The following is a 16,208-nucleotide window of genomic DNA, read 5'->3' on the forward strand; positions in this document are numbered from 1 at the left end:
GTTTCATTTGATTCACAAAGGGCCTCCACACTTGGGACCGAGGCCGGGAAACCGAGGCGGGGCCATTGTGGCAGGGGCACATTCTTGGTGGGACCTCCGTGCTGCACTTATCATTGTGGAAGTCATTGTGGAGGTCCTGCCACGAGCGCTGGGTCCCCACAATGAGCGTAGGTCGTTGCCATGATGGCGAGGTCTCTGCTATGAGAGTGGAGACCCCTTTGTGAATCGGGCCTGTAATATTTCTCTATGAGATTGGTATTTGATTGGTAGTAATTCAGATTGGATCAGACCATAGTGGCGCACCTCCAAATTGAAAGTTCCAAGTGATGGAGGCAATTACCCCTGACAGATGCTCTGTGGCTCAATATCATTGATCTGCGATGATGAGTGGGAGGACGAGAGCGTCAATCAGCAAGAGATCCTGATGCACATGGGTAGTGGACTGAGACACAATCCTTGTGGCCATTCTAAATTTCAAAGAAAGAGAAAGGCAACTCTCACAATACTGATGCTGTAGAACATTTCTATCCACACAGGAAGGCATTTAAGTTCAAGTCTGTTAACAAGTATTGGGATACATTGTGGATCAAAAACATGAAAAGGTTACTGTGTCCCCACTTCATAAAAGAAATTCTACTTTCTGGTCAGTCTTCCCTGCTAAGGCTTCCTGCTTAAGGGCTTCTACTCTGGATGTTTGTGGTGGCATCAATTTAATTTACTTGCTGTGCATGAATGTTCCTTGCAGCATTCCTGTGGTACATTATGTCTGCCTCATTGTCTTCCATGTGTGTGCCACCACTTCACTTCACATGAACTTCTACATCTTTGTCTGGCCACTTTTTGTGACTCCGTACATTCTAGTCACAAGTCTTTATCCGCTTTTTTGCAGTGCTCCACAATTTACTGTGGGGCAGGGAAATCTGGACAGACAATTACGTTGTCACTAGTCTCCAGTATAAGGTATTACAGATTATTAGTGATGTAAAGTTTGTATTGCAGGTATATTCTGATTCCAGCACATACCTAGAAGAAAATAATCTGCAGAAATCTATACTTAGATCATGCGCTTCTATACATTCTATCCTATTTACACATATATGATTGATGTTTTCGCAGATCACAATCAATCAAAGGAATCCCTTACACTTCCCATATTATCAGTAATGGCAAATTAAGCATGAAGAGGGAAAGTAAATTCTCCAACGGTGAGTAGTTAAAATATCATTTTTTTAATATCAAAATGACAGAATATCGATGTTAATATATCGATAGTAAAAAATATCGATGTTTTAAATATCAATTGCAATACTGTAGTTTTAGGTATGTGTGTTTTAATATCGATGTGAAAAATATCAATCGTCAAAATATCGTTGTGTAAAAATGTCGATAAATATAGTATTTTGTTAGTTTTAGTATATAATGTAATACTTTTTTGAGTGTTTTATTATGTAATTTTAAATGTATTGTATATTTAAAAATGTTTTATATATGTTTTAAATTTTATATATATTTTTAGGAGCAAGATGTTGGGTTTATAGGGGATAAGGTTGTGGAGTGTTTTAAAAATATATATTTGAAATGTAATATTTTTTTTATTTTTAATAAATTTTACAATTTATTTTGTATTTTTTTTTTAAAAACTGAAAAATATTTTTATGGTCGGGATGTTGGATTTAAAGGGGATAAGAGTGGGGAGTGTTTTAAAAACATATATTTGAAATCTAATATTATTTATATTTTTCATCAAATTTTAAACTTTAATTTGTATTTTTTATTAAAAAAAATAATTTGAAAAGTAATTTTAGGAGTGGGATGTTGAGTTTATAGGGCAGATGTCTTCAAACTTTTTTAGGTTGAGCCCCCCAGCTGAATTTTTTTAGATGTCGGGCCCCCCCACCACTTGACAGAAATTTTTGGAATCTGGTACACTACATAATCCCATCCGCATCCGCATATCCACGGCCATACCCAGCAAATAATGTTAAACAGAGTAAGAGTATTTAGTAGACTGCAGGTTTGTGAGTGGGTGTGGTTAAATGACAGAGGCTTATTAACCAGTCCAAATCAAATTTTTCCAAGGTAAATTGTGCGCAAATTATTTTTACTAGGGATTTATGTATGCAGTTGAGTTATAATGGGACAGTGTTATCTGGAGCAGCCCATTCACCTCAAAAGCAACTACCCTCAATTCAGATGAATACCTTTCCTTCCATAGCAAGCAAGGAAGGAAAGGCTAGCCTATTTTTTTTAAAAAAGGAGGATCTCACAGGGTTCTGACATCCCTTCCTGTGATGTCCTGTGATACCAATGCGCATTGCTTATGCTTATTAGTCCCCCCATTTGTTTTTTTTTAGGACTTATGCCCTGAGTGGGGGTTTAGGTAACGTCAGGCTTATGGTTAAAAAATAGAACTAATAAAAATTGAATGATGTTGCCTATTTTACTTCAGAGCAATGTTGTCTGAGGAACTTTGTAGTGATCAAATGAATCTCGGTCCAGCTGCACAGTGAACTGGCAGCATTGCAGTGCATTTAAATTCAGCGGAGGCCGACGCAGGTAAGTGCGATGGGTCAGCGGCGGGAAAGTCGACAGACAATGGAATAGGTCAAATTAAATAAATGAATCCTATTTGGTCCCCCCACCCACTCCACTGCCCCACCGCGCTTGCCTGCACCGGGCACAACTGATGTGTGTGCCTCCAGGGAGTGGGTCCAGGCAGAAAGTAGAAAAGACTGTTACAGGCTGAAAGGGTTTATGGTGGATTCCCAAAGGGAGTGCTTAATTATTAATAATAATAAAAGTACAGGTGCCAAAGTTTTTATTACGTCACTTCTGCCAGCATGGTCTCTTGCCAGAGCGGCTGTTTGCCAGGACTGACAAGTCTTGAACGAACCAACACACGCCTCATTCTTCCTCCACCCTCTTATTTCTGCCTGTCTCATTCTTGCAGGTTTAACTCTGCTTTATCCCTCTGTCTCTGTTTTCTCAGCTTTCTTGCCCTTTTTCTTTCACCCTATTCTGCTTTGCTCTCTCTTGGTCATTTCCACTTGAAATACATTCACTTAGTACAAATAAAATGGTAGTTGCTGAATTGAGTACACTCTCATGTGAGGGAACCTCAGCTGCCAAATCCCACAGTAGCATGAGACAACTGCCCTTCATTTGTCCCCTAAGCCATTTGTTTTCAGCCTATTATAAAGAAAGATTAGTCTTAAAAGTGTGCTCTTTGAGCACAATGTATAAAAAGCATGAACATAGCTACATTAAATGTGCACTTTTGTAATTTTTTAAGAAAACCCTGAGTGTATGGCATGCCCATACTTTATGTACTTTAAAGAGAAACTTTGCTTCCTTTCTGTGAAAAACTAACCATCCCGGCACAGTTAATTTCCAGAGCTGAAATGTTTTGCTTTCAGTTTCATAGCAAAAGAACATTTCAGCTCTTGGAATTAGCTTTCTTTCGAAATTACGTCATGCCCAACGATTAGGAAACAGTGAAAGGTTAGCTCTTACAGTGGAGTTCGCGCTCCCCCTGAGATGGTGTTGCGCGCCCCTAGGGGGGCGCGCCCCACAGATTGAAGAACTCTGTTATAGGGGATAAGCGTGGGGAGTGTTTTTTTTATCTATATTTGAAATGTGATAATTTTTACTATTTTTATTAAATTTTACAATTTAATTTGTCTTTTTTATTTGAAAAACAGAAATTTTAAAAATCATATTTGTAGTGTGATGTTGAGTTTATAAGTGTTAAGGGTGGGAATGAAAAAAATATATGTATATTTCTAATACAATATTTTTAATAAAATTGTATAGATTATTAAAATTAGATGAAAATATTTTTTACATTTTTAAAAAATGTAGAAAATGTAATTTAGTATTTTGATTTTGAGTTTATAGTTGTTAAGGGTGTTGAGTGTTATTTTTTAAATTAAAAATGACATTTATCATTTTTAAATCAATTTAAAATTGATATTAAGTATTTTAAAAAATAATTTAAAATAGTTTGGAAAATTAGTTTAGGAGTGGGATTTTTTGTTTGTTGGTGTTCGGAGTGGGAAGTGTTTTAAAAATAGATAATTAAAATATTACATTTGAAAAAAAATGCTACAAATATAATTTAAATGTAATAATATTTTTTACATTTATTTAAAAAAATTGAAAAATTAATAATTACTTTTGTTTTAATTCCAGCTCCTACCTCAATTTGATGTATACTGGAGTTTGAATAGTAAATTATATTTAATTAGTGTCCAGCACATACACCAATTTAATGTAGACTGGAGTGGGAATCATAAAATATATTTAATTATTTAATTAGTGTCCAGCACCTACTCCAATTTAATATAGACTGGAATGGGAATAGTAAATTATATTTAATTAGTGTCCAGCAACTACCCCAATTTAGGGATCGATTCCCATGCGTTAAAATCCCCCACGATTCGCTGTACGGAGCGTTTTTCCCATACGATTCATATACCTACAACGTCACCAAAGCATATCTACATACGAATTGTACCAAACACCATACGAACAAAAAATACATACGATACATATCCGGGTCACGCTGTATGCGCTGTACTTTCGTAAATAGGCAGCAGTTTCCGGCCCAGCAAGTACGATTCATCTCGGTGATACTTTGTACGACCCTATTGCTACAGGAGCTGAAAACTACCGTAAAAGCAGAGACCGGCCCGACCCGCACCCCAGTACGCGACAGACATGCCATGAACCCCATCGACTATGGCATCCCTGTCCTATACGCCTACGACCTGGTACACAGAAACCGCCGACGGCTCATACAGTGAGAACAACGTACCGCAACAACGGAAGTGTACCTGCACGGTGCGTCACACACTCGCGTATATCACCGTTGCAATAGTGATACGAGCCGCGCACACACCATTAATGTTGGGGTACAATGCGTCACAACTGAGGGGTGTGTTGATATGACTCCCAGCAGTGCCCAGACATAGGAGGGGTGTGTGGATATGACTCCCAGCAGTGCTCAGACATAGGAGGGGTGGGTGCACGGGGCTCCCAGCAGTGCCCAGACATAGGATGGGTGTGTGGGTATGACTCCCAGCAGTGCCCTGACATAAAAGGGGTGGGTGAATATCACTCCCAGCAGTGCCCAGACATAGGAGGGGCGGGTGCACAGGACTCCCAGCAATGCCCAGGCATAGGAGGGGTGTGTGGATATGATTCCCAGCAGTGCCCTTTCATAGGAGGGGTGGGTGCACAGGACTCACAGCAGTGCCCAGACATAGGAGGGGTGTGTGGATATGACTCCCAGCAGTGCCCAGACATAGGAGGGGTGTGTGGATATGACTCCCAGCAGTGCCCAGACATAGGAGGGTTGGGTGCACTGGACTCCCAGCAGTGCCCAGACATAGGAGGGGTGTGTGGATATGACTCCCAGCAGTGCCCAGACATAAGAGGGGTTATGTTATGTTATGTTAATCGGATTTCTATAGCACACAGCTGCCCCAGCAAAGGGACGTCCCGGCGCTGTGATCAACAAAGAACCAAATGTCAGAAAGAGCAGAAAGAGTAGACGGAAGCTGAGAAAAAAAGGTGCAGAAAAGTGACAGGACCTAGATACTGGGTGGGAAAAGAAAAGTCTTGACCGACCTCCTGAAAGAGATAAGGCCATTCAGGGCACGAATGTGGCTAGGTAATGAGTTCCAGAGTTTCGCCGCTAAGTAGCGGAAAGACCGCCCTCCTATTCTACAGCGTTTGAAGTGTGGCACTACGACCAAGCCTTGGCCTTTGGATCTCAAGGAGTGGGAAGGGACATAGGGGGTCAAGAGGGTCTCAAGAATTTTAGGAGTGCCCTGCTTAAGGATTTTAAAGGACAGGCATAGCGTCTTAAATTGAATCCTTTGGGTCATTGGGAGCCAGTGAAGTTTCCGAATGGTCTCCCTCGCAGAGCAAAATCTGGGTAGGCCAACCAGGGCCCTATCTGCAGCATTCTGTATGCGCTGCAGCCGAGTGACTTCCGCTAGGTTAGCCCCCAGCAAGAGGGAGCTGGCATAGTCCAGCCAAGACATTATGGTGGCCTGAACTATAAGCTGCCTATTGGGCGCATCAAAAAATTTCAAGATTGATCGAAGATCACGCAAAATGCGAAAACAAGTTGCTGCCACTTTTTTAGTGTGGCTAGAGAAACTCAGGGAGGAGTCAAGCCAGACTCCCAGACTTTTTACCTCAGTCACCGGTATGGATGTCAGACCCAGCACCGGGGGCCACCACTGTTCTCCCCACAGTTGGCTGTTCTTGCCAACGATCATGACCTCCGTTTTATTAGCGTTCAGCTGGAGATAGTTAGCTGACATCCAGCCAGCCACAGCCACCAGACCCTCCCTAAATCTTAAGGCCTCAAGGTCTGAGTCCCCAGAGAGTTCAACCGCCAGCTGCGTGTCATCAGCATAAGAGACCATAGTCAGGCCCCATTGCTTGGCGACAGCAGCTAACGGCTGCACATAAAGATTGAACAGAGTGGGGCTCAGCGCAGACCCCTGGGGCACTCCCTGCTCAACAGGATAGTCCTGGGACTGGAAGGGAGGTGTAGCTACCCCGAAGGATCTACCTGCCAGAAATGATCTAAACCAGCCAAGGGCAAGACCAGAGATCCCAGCCTCCTCCAAGCGATGAAGCAAGACCGTGTGAGAAACCGTGTCAAAGGCGGCACTAAGATCGAGAAGAACCAGTGCCGCAGTTTGACCGGAGTCTAACACGGAGCGCAGATGTTCTATCATGGCAAGGAGGGCGGTATCGGTACTGTGACCTGCCCGAACCCATTCTGGGAGGCATCCAGAGAATTGTTAATCTGGAGATGTTTAGTGAGAATGCCGGGTGGGTGGATATCACTCTCAGCAGTGCCCAGACATAGGAGGGGCATGTGGATGTGACTCCCAGCAGTGCCCAGACATAAGAGGGGTGGGTGGATATCACTCCCAGCAGTGCCAAGACATTGGAGGGGTGGGTGCACAGGACTCCCAGCAGTGCCCAGACATAGGAGGGGTGGGTGCATAGGACTCCCAGCAGTGCCCAGGCATAGGAGGGGTGGGTGGATATCACTCCCAGCAGTGCCCAGACATAGGAGGGGTGGGTGTACAGGACTCCCAGCAGTGCCCAGACATAAGAGGGGTGGGTGGATATCACTCCCAGCAGTGCCCAGGCATAGGAGGGGTGTGTGGATATGACTCCCAGCAGTGCCCAGACAAAGGAGGGGTGGGTGCACAGGACTCCCAGCAGTGCCCAGACATAGGAGGGTTGGGTGGATATGACTCCCAGCAGTGCCCAGACATAGGAGGGTTGTGTGGACATGACTCCCAGCTGTGCTCAGTTATAGGGGTGGGCATTATCATCATCATACAACTACATGAGTGTATGTTTACATCCCTAACCTGTGACAGTCCTGATAGTTGCATAGCAACACATCACTTACAGCAGTGTCCCACTACATGGAGGATGGATTTCTGTCACACACTGCCTGACACACCACATGTGGGTGTGATGTCAGATCCAACATGCATATCCACCCTTTGAGGTTGCAGGCACCCTACACACCCTCCCATCATGACTCAATAGTGTATAGTCATGTAAGATTTCACCAAACAAATAGAGCAAGAATAAAAAACCCACTGTCATGTACAAACCGCGCCTGATATGAATGTCCAGGTGGTGAAACATGTACTCTCTCATGGAAGGAACAGGGTTGAAACCCCTTAGATACAAAGCACTAAATTGTGAGTTGTGTGCACAAATACCCTGCCTAACAAATCCAAACATAAAGGTAAGGCTGTGATCATACATCTGCATAGTGTGAAAAAGGCTGATGGTGTCCAGGAAGGCATTACTACATACTACAAACACAGTGAGTAGCATGGATGGCACAGACTAATGAGCAGAACTCATTTGTGAGCAGGCATGGCCATTGCTGAAGGGAATGCCCAAAAAAAAAGGAAATCTGCGCAAAAGTCACCACAACAATTGTGCAACTGTCTGTAGTGAAGATCTCATGTGTCACTGAGGAAGGGACACTCTTTCGCACAATGTCTGTAGGCAAACTGAAAACACACAAATCAAGATAATTAGCTGCTACATTGTGATGGCACATAGATACCATGGTCCACCTCATTACCATCAGAAAATAGAAATCTTTCACAATACCAAAACATTACCATGACGCCAACTCCTAGGCACACAGCACATACAGTACCTGAAATGCAATAGTGTAGAATGAAAATAAAATGCTTTATTCAGCTCCAAAAGGAAACTGAGTTCAGAAATGAGTCCTGGCTCAAAGAAGGCCAATGGCCAGTCCAGAATAAAGTTTTTTTTGGTGGTACATTGGGGAGGTTGTCACCCCAAAACTTGCCTGCACATGATGGAGTTAAAGGTCTGTGGACCCATGGGGGGCATCATCTGGTTTAGTGACTGGCACCACAGGGACAGTAGAGGGAAGGGTAGGTGTTGTGGGTGCAGGGGGGAGGAATCCTCCTCAGTGGCTTGTGCAGTGCCAAAGGTGGAAACATATTCAGCGCTGCACACTGCTGCCAGTTCAGCCAGACCACCACCTGCACCCGGAGACACAATGGGAGTGGAGGTAGAGGGCTCTGAGTCTTGCGGACTTTGTCTGTGGCTGCGTGCCTGCCGTCTGACCCCAGTCCATGTGGGTGTGCCTGCATCCCCCTGAGATTGTGTGCTTGGAGATCTGTGCCTAGACTTACGTGGTGGTGCACTGGGTGGCTCTGTTGGCGTGCATGAACTTGTGTGTCTGCGTATTCTGTGGACAAGTATGTGAAAGGGGGATGTGGATGGGTCTGAAGGAGTTGGGGGGATGGGTCACTGCAGGAGGGCAACTGCTGCCGTCAGTGAGGAGTCTATGGACAATAGAGTCCGACGTTGGTCAGGCATGTTAGCTGACATGCCCTCCATGAATGACAACAACTGTGTCAGTATATGAGTTTGGCCATGGAGGACAGCCAGCATTGATGTCTGACCAACATGAATCTGCCGGAGTAGGTCCACAGACTCGGCACTGAGTGCAGCAGGGGAGACAGGGGCAAAGGCTGCGGTGCCGGGGACGAAGGAGACATGGGGGGGAAGCACGGACAGAAGGGACACTAGCAACTGGGATGGTGGAGATGGGTCTGGATGAGGTGGGGACAGACACAGTGGTGGAAAATGCTGTTGCCGCGTATTCCCCCTCCTCCTTGGAGTCAGAAGCCGAGCCGTCTGCATGATAAGAAGTGTCGGCTTCCAAAGGTCCGGCCGCCTGACTCCCCTCACCCTCCGTGCCACTAGCTCCCTTCGACTCCTCAGCGCTGGTGACACATATGGCTGGGTCCCTCCTCCTGGTCCGTGCTCATGTCTCCTCCTGTGTTGGTTGATGATGCTGTTGGCAAGGAGAATAAACAAAAATGCATCAGTCACCTGTACACATCTGACACATGACCACAAAATTATTTGGGCACATTGCAAATCATGGCATGCATCATGAGTAACAGCCACATAACTCAGCACATATTTAAGACTAGTACTGCACAGTTGGTATAGACACAATGCTACTTGGACACAAGGATCCAAATAACAGACCAGGCCACAACTTGAGTGAGAGTCACACCGAGGAGGTTCTGTTTGTTTACAAGAGAGCTCATCTATACAATGAAGTTATTCCACCTCAAGTTCAGAAATAAATAAACAGTTGTGTTGCCCCTCAGGGCAAACTAACACACCTCACTCCCCAAGGTTACACCACACCCAGAGCCCAGGAGGTACTGTTTGGTGAAAAGTAATGTCATAACATCTTGGCATCTTGGTACTCTGCATACTTCAGATATTCAACTTGTATTGCATGTGCAAATTATCCATCTTGTGAACATAACACGTATGTGCCTGCATGAAATATCTCTCACAAGGAAATGCACACAAACAACATAGACGCATTTATTGAGACAGCTTGCACACTTCAAGATGAAACACTGTTAGAAACAAATGGCGTGGACCATATACCATATACATGGTCCAACAGAGGTCTTGATGGATTGACACACATTAGTCTGTACAATTGACAGCAAAGTAGTCTGAAGCACCCAAGACCACTGTGGGGACATGTCTATGTAGATCAAGGCACACCATTAACCACTAACACTGGCCTCATGCAAAACCTGCCTGCCTATTCAAAAACATTGCACATGTTGTGTGGTGTGCACTACCTTGTGAGACAACTATAATGCAGACACATAAGTGTAGCCTACACAATTTGTCATATGAACACATTCCAAACATTAACAACTCTCAACAAGAATTGGGAGTGCCTAGGTACATTCATCAATGTGATATCACTTAAAATGTGTCACTCCTCACAGGGGCATCTATCACCAGATCATACAGTTGCTAGCATATAACACAAACTGGCTGCCATGTGATGTGGCCCACATGTCCCAAATCAGGACAATGATTAAGCTAATGTGCCTGCCATTTTGAAGATCAAAATCATTGCTGCATTGTAGACACACCCTTAACCACATGAGAAATGTGAGCACTGTAGTGTGCGTACTAAGACAAAACAGTGTAGCACCACAACTACATACATGTTGCTAAAATCTTTGAGGCACAATCATCTCTGTAAGCAAACAACATAGCCTGTAAAGCCCCCAATGACAGCACTATCCACCATCACAGGGGAAGTGCATGGTGATAACTCTACCTCACAAATTACATCCACAGCTCACAACTGACAAGGCCAAACAGGCAGGCCCATCACACCTCTCCTGCACAACACCCCCATCACTCCGTTAATGTGATTGATACAGCTCAAGAAGTGAAAACTCTGAATCAGGGTATCAAAAACTGTGTAGCAACTTTTGAAAAAGTAAACCAAGGTCACCTCGTGTGGCTGGCAATCTATATTAGTCACCAACAACCAGCAACAGATTCTTGTGAATAGGCACACAGGCACTGCCTAGTGTGAGTATGCACACGCCAAATCTTGTATCCATGGACAGTGTGCACATGTAGCTAACACATTCTAAATACAAAGTATGGCAGGGACCAATGCCACTGAGGCACGTACTGTGTCCATAGAATGTGCACAGTGTTGGATGACACACATGATTAGGAGGCCAGGGTGTTGCAGGGGACTGTAGTGGGCACAGAGATCCGTGGGTCTAGAAATTGCTGACTGTCTCATGATTAACCGTCTTGTCACAATGCATATCTTGCAAATGATGGTATGAGTACGCAACATGGGTCACGCATGCTGCTAGGGTGTGCATTTTTACAATTACACTCCTATGTTGAGACTCATGATCAGTGCAAACAAATATGAAGGCCAAACACAGTGCACAGGTCGTGGGACAGGCAAGGTACCAACACATGTCACAGACCTCCCTCCCACATGATGCGCTAATCAATGTGCAGTCTAATTACGTTGCACCCTAGAAGTACATGTGCAAAATTCAAAAACACAAATAAGGGGACACATGTGGAGGAGGGGAAGGGATAGAAAAAGAGCATCAGCTGAATATGGGGAATTGAAACTACAATGCACAAATAACCTATCTGACCAGACCCCCAACTGTGGGAGTGTGTCCAGGCTTCAGAGCACCTCAAGTAGCATGTGACACACAACACTACAAACAGACATGTACCTACCCCCTCCTTGCTGTTGTCTGTCCTGCAACTCCCTAATGAGGTCTGGAAAGACCACTTCCAGGACCCAGAGCATGTGGGGGGTGAGGTGACAGCTGCCGCCATGTCGGCGTGGAGCTTCCAGCTTCAGCTGGACCTGGGCGATACGCCGGGTCCAGCACCGGATGTCCTGCCACCTCTTCCTGATGTTGCTCAGCCACCGGCGAGGGCCCCCCACAGACCTGACAGCCTTGACAATGTCCAACCAAATCTCCCCCTTCTCATAGGCAGTTACCTGTCAGGAAGACAAAGTGAAACAACATCACTACACCTGCTCCATATCCCAGAGACACACACTTGCACTACATTGCAGATGTGAACAGGGCATACAATGCTGACAGGACTTGCATCATTGTCCATGCGATTTTGGCCTGTGGGCAAACACAAATGCACTACATGCCTTTGAAAGGCAACAGATGGCTTAAGGGGTGCAACACACTCACTGATCATGGCACACACTGTACAACACACGCAACTGCAGGGTGTTTGACAGCACGTGACATGCTCTCACATATCCCCCTACACCTAATAACCCTCAGCAGACCACACATACACACCCTGGGACAGATCACTCGCCTGTCAGTCTCAACAGTGTATACAACCTTCACTTTGCACATGTCACACTTGACAACGAGGTGCCACAGGTGTTGGGCTAACTGTGCAAGTCATGCACACAACACTACATACTTGTCACGTCAGATGGCTACAGCTGCTGCACACGCCATGCAGCTGTAGTGCTAAACATCACATACACACTCACCCAGGTGACAAGGAACATTCACACTCTTCAATTTCCATGAGTTCAAACACAGCATTTGTACAACATCACCACAGGTCCACAAAAACCATAAACATCTGTGAGTACATTCAGCTGTCCCTCTGGGGGGGAACAACATTACACCTTAGTGAATTATGGCAATAAAACCTGCAAGGTGTGGCACAGCAAAATGTGTAATTCAGTATGCATTGAATGTCCTACTTAGCATAATGCAAGTAAGGAGTGAACACACTTTAACTACATAATGCTCTGAATGGGAGACACCACAATGTACACACCCGGCACTCACTGCCAAACAACACTGCATGTCTGTTCCACAAATACATAATGGCTGTAGTGACGCTCACACAACAGGTGCACAGTCAAAGCTAGTGCAGTCATCACTCACCTGCTCCCCTGGTCTCCCATACAGCTTGCTGTAGTTTGTTAGGAGGGCATCCTGCAGGGCCTGGTTCTCCTCCTCATTGAATGTAGGTGCCCTCTCCGAGGTCAGCAAAATCAGAGTCCAGGGAATGCAGAGACAGCAGCAGTGGGGTCCACTCCAATGTTGTGCAGGCAAGTGCCCTCTCACAGCCACATGCAGCCTTAAATCAGTGCTGCTGAGGGGCTTTCAGTCTCAGGAGTACAGTGTGATAGGCCAGATTACTTTGTATCCTACGTTTCATCCAATCCCTTTCAACATAAGGCCCTGACACACATTTGCATGGTTCAAAATTTGAGCTTCAGCTCCCCTTCAATTTTGCAACATTGTATAGTTTTGCCCAACTGACTGTTGCAGGACACCTGTAGCACACACTCAAATCTCAGTATCCATGACAACCAGCCTGCATTCTGGGCCTACTACTCGTCCCCTAGGTGTCCTTTATGTATTTTTTGGGATCCATACACATTCACGTCGCGTATGCCACATTTTTAATTGTGAAACGATGCGCACACACACACACAATGTCAGGGTACGGTTCGCTCGCGTATGGCACCATTACAATGGTGAAACGATGCACACACATGCACGCAATGTCGGAGTACGGTACGCTTGCGTATGGCAGCATTACAATAGTGAAACGAGGAGCACACACGCATGCAATGTCGGGGTACGGTTTGCTCACGTATGGCACGATTACAATAGTAAAACGAGGCACACGCAATGTCGGGGTACGTTTCGCTCGCCTATGGCACGATTACAATAGTGAAACGATGCGCACACATGCACACAATGTCGGGGTACGGTTTGCTTGCATATGGCACCATTACAATAGTGAAAAAATGCTCACACATGCACGCAATCTCGGGGTACGGTTCGCTTGTGTATGGCACCATTAAAATAGTGAATCTATGTGCACACACGCACGCAATGTCGGTGTACGGTTCGCTCACGTATGGCACCAATACAATAGTGAAACGATGCACACACACGCACGCAATGTCGGGATACAGTTCTCTCGCGAATGGCACCATTGCAATAGTGAAACGAGGTGCACACACGCACGCAACGTCGGGGTACGATGCGTTTTACGCAGTGCGTTTCCCACGCTGTTGTGAATGCAGGGGTACAGTGCGTTTTACACAGTGCGTTTCACACGCTGGAGTCAAAGTAGGGGGATGGTACATTGCACACGCCCTTCGTATGGCACCATTACAATAGTGATATGAGGTGCACACACGCACGCAATGTCGTGGTACGGTTCACTCGCATATGACACCATTACAATAGTGAAACGAGGCGCACACACGCATGCAATGTCGGGGTATGATGCGTATTACACAGTGTGTTTCACACGCTGAGGTCAATGCAGGGGTACAGGGCGTTTTACTGAGTGCGTTTCACACACTGGAGTCAAAGAAGGGGGACGGTACGTTGCACACGCCCTTCGTATGGCAGCATTACAATAGTGATACAAGGCACACACATGGCAGGGATGTAGCTGTACGTTTACCACAAGGATGTCTATCAAGTTCTTGTCATTCCATACTTACATGAGCATGCCCTAGGTGTGCCAGGCACTGATATAGCACAGGATATCAGCTCTTGTTGCACAATCGATGTGTGATGACCTGTTGACACATGTGATATGTGATGGGACAGTATGTGGGACACATCACCTTTCCACTTGTCCCATTGGTATCATCAAGCACATGTTGTCATGCACATCAACAGTGGGATGGCACAGATATCACTACGGGCACCTGTCTCATGATGCCAGGGACCGTGGCACTTTCTCACTTGACAATTTGACGCTCATCATATCCCTATGTGACAATGTAATGTGTGTGTCATGTTAAAGATTGAACTTGCTGTTTGTTTCCGTAAAATGCATCTGCTGTTGGTGCATCTATAATGGGTCTGTATTGTGACTGAAATGGTTTAGCATGTACGCACACCATGCCACATGTGCTTTTCCAATGGCTTTTGGGTCTGATGGCATCATACATCATTGATCCCCATGCATACATGTCTGCATCGTGACAATTGCTGTGGTGTTGCATTGTCACATACACACGTTATTAGCAAGTTGTTTGATATGTCCAATAGATATTCCATGTGACCTGGGTGTGTGCCTTGCAGTCAGCTGTCTGTATGGGATGACAAACTTCTAATGCAGGTCTGGGGAAGTGTGTCACTCCAGTGATATCTTGCTCTGCTCACTCAGAGCAGCCCAGCAGCTCTTTTGTGTGCATGTAATGTTTAGTTCACAAACAACAGATGTATCTGTTTTTTTTTTTTGGAGTGCCAGGAAGCCGGCATATGTGTCCAGGATGCATTGCTTACGCCAGACCCCATAGTAACTTGATGTGTAGTAGCAGTGTTGCATGTGCTATGTACATTGGAATCGTTGTTGGCTGACAGTTGTTCTCCATTCTTCCCAAATATGTCCTGCAGGGCACCGCCTCTACCAAGGCCTTTTCTAGACTTGGAGACCATGAGGGAATGCAATTGCATCCGACGGTACAGATTCACATGCGATTTGATTCAGAACTTGACGGGCAGGCTGGAACCACATCTCCAACCGTGACACAGGTATCCAACTGCGCTGACACCAAAGCTAAAGGTGATGGCAGCCCTACATTTTTTTGCCACAGGTACGTTTCAATTTACCATTGCTGATGCAGGGGGTATGTCCCAAACCATGTTCATCCGTGTCCTACCTGATGTGTTAGCTGCCATGTTAGGGCACATTGTTGAATTCATCAAATTTCCAAAACCTGAGGAGTTAACAGATGTAAAGGGTGAGTTCTATGCCCTGGGAGGGATGCAACATGTCATTGGGTCCATTGATGGTACACATGTGGCTTTGGTGCCACCACAGACTCAGGAGCAGGCCTACCGCAATAGGAAACATTACCACTCAATAAATGTCCTGGTGGTGTGTCTTGCTAACATGCTGATTTCCCATGTTTGTGCACGTTTTCCAGGATCGTGCCATGATGCATTCATCATGAGGCATAGCAGGGTTCCACAGATGATGCTGCAGCTGTGCAACGAACGGGCATGTCTTGTTGGTTTGTATACTCTGTTTGTCCTGTATGTCTCATTTTTTGTTTGCTCTGACGACATGTCAGTACCCACATTTTTAGACAATGTATATTTGTAGGAGACGCAAGATATCCCAACATGTCGTGGCTCATGACACCGCTCCGCAACCCAAGAACAGCTGCAGACCAGCGGTACAACAATGCACACGGGCTGACCAGGCGAGTGATTGAACGAATGTTTGGACTCCTGAAGAGGCGA

Source organism: Lissotriton vulgaris, chromosome 3_1, assembly GCF_964263255.1.
Source record: "Lissotriton vulgaris chromosome 3_1, aLisVul1.2, whole genome shotgun sequence".
NCBI lineage: Eukaryota > Metazoa > Chordata > Amphibia > Caudata > Salamandridae > Lissotriton > Lissotriton vulgaris.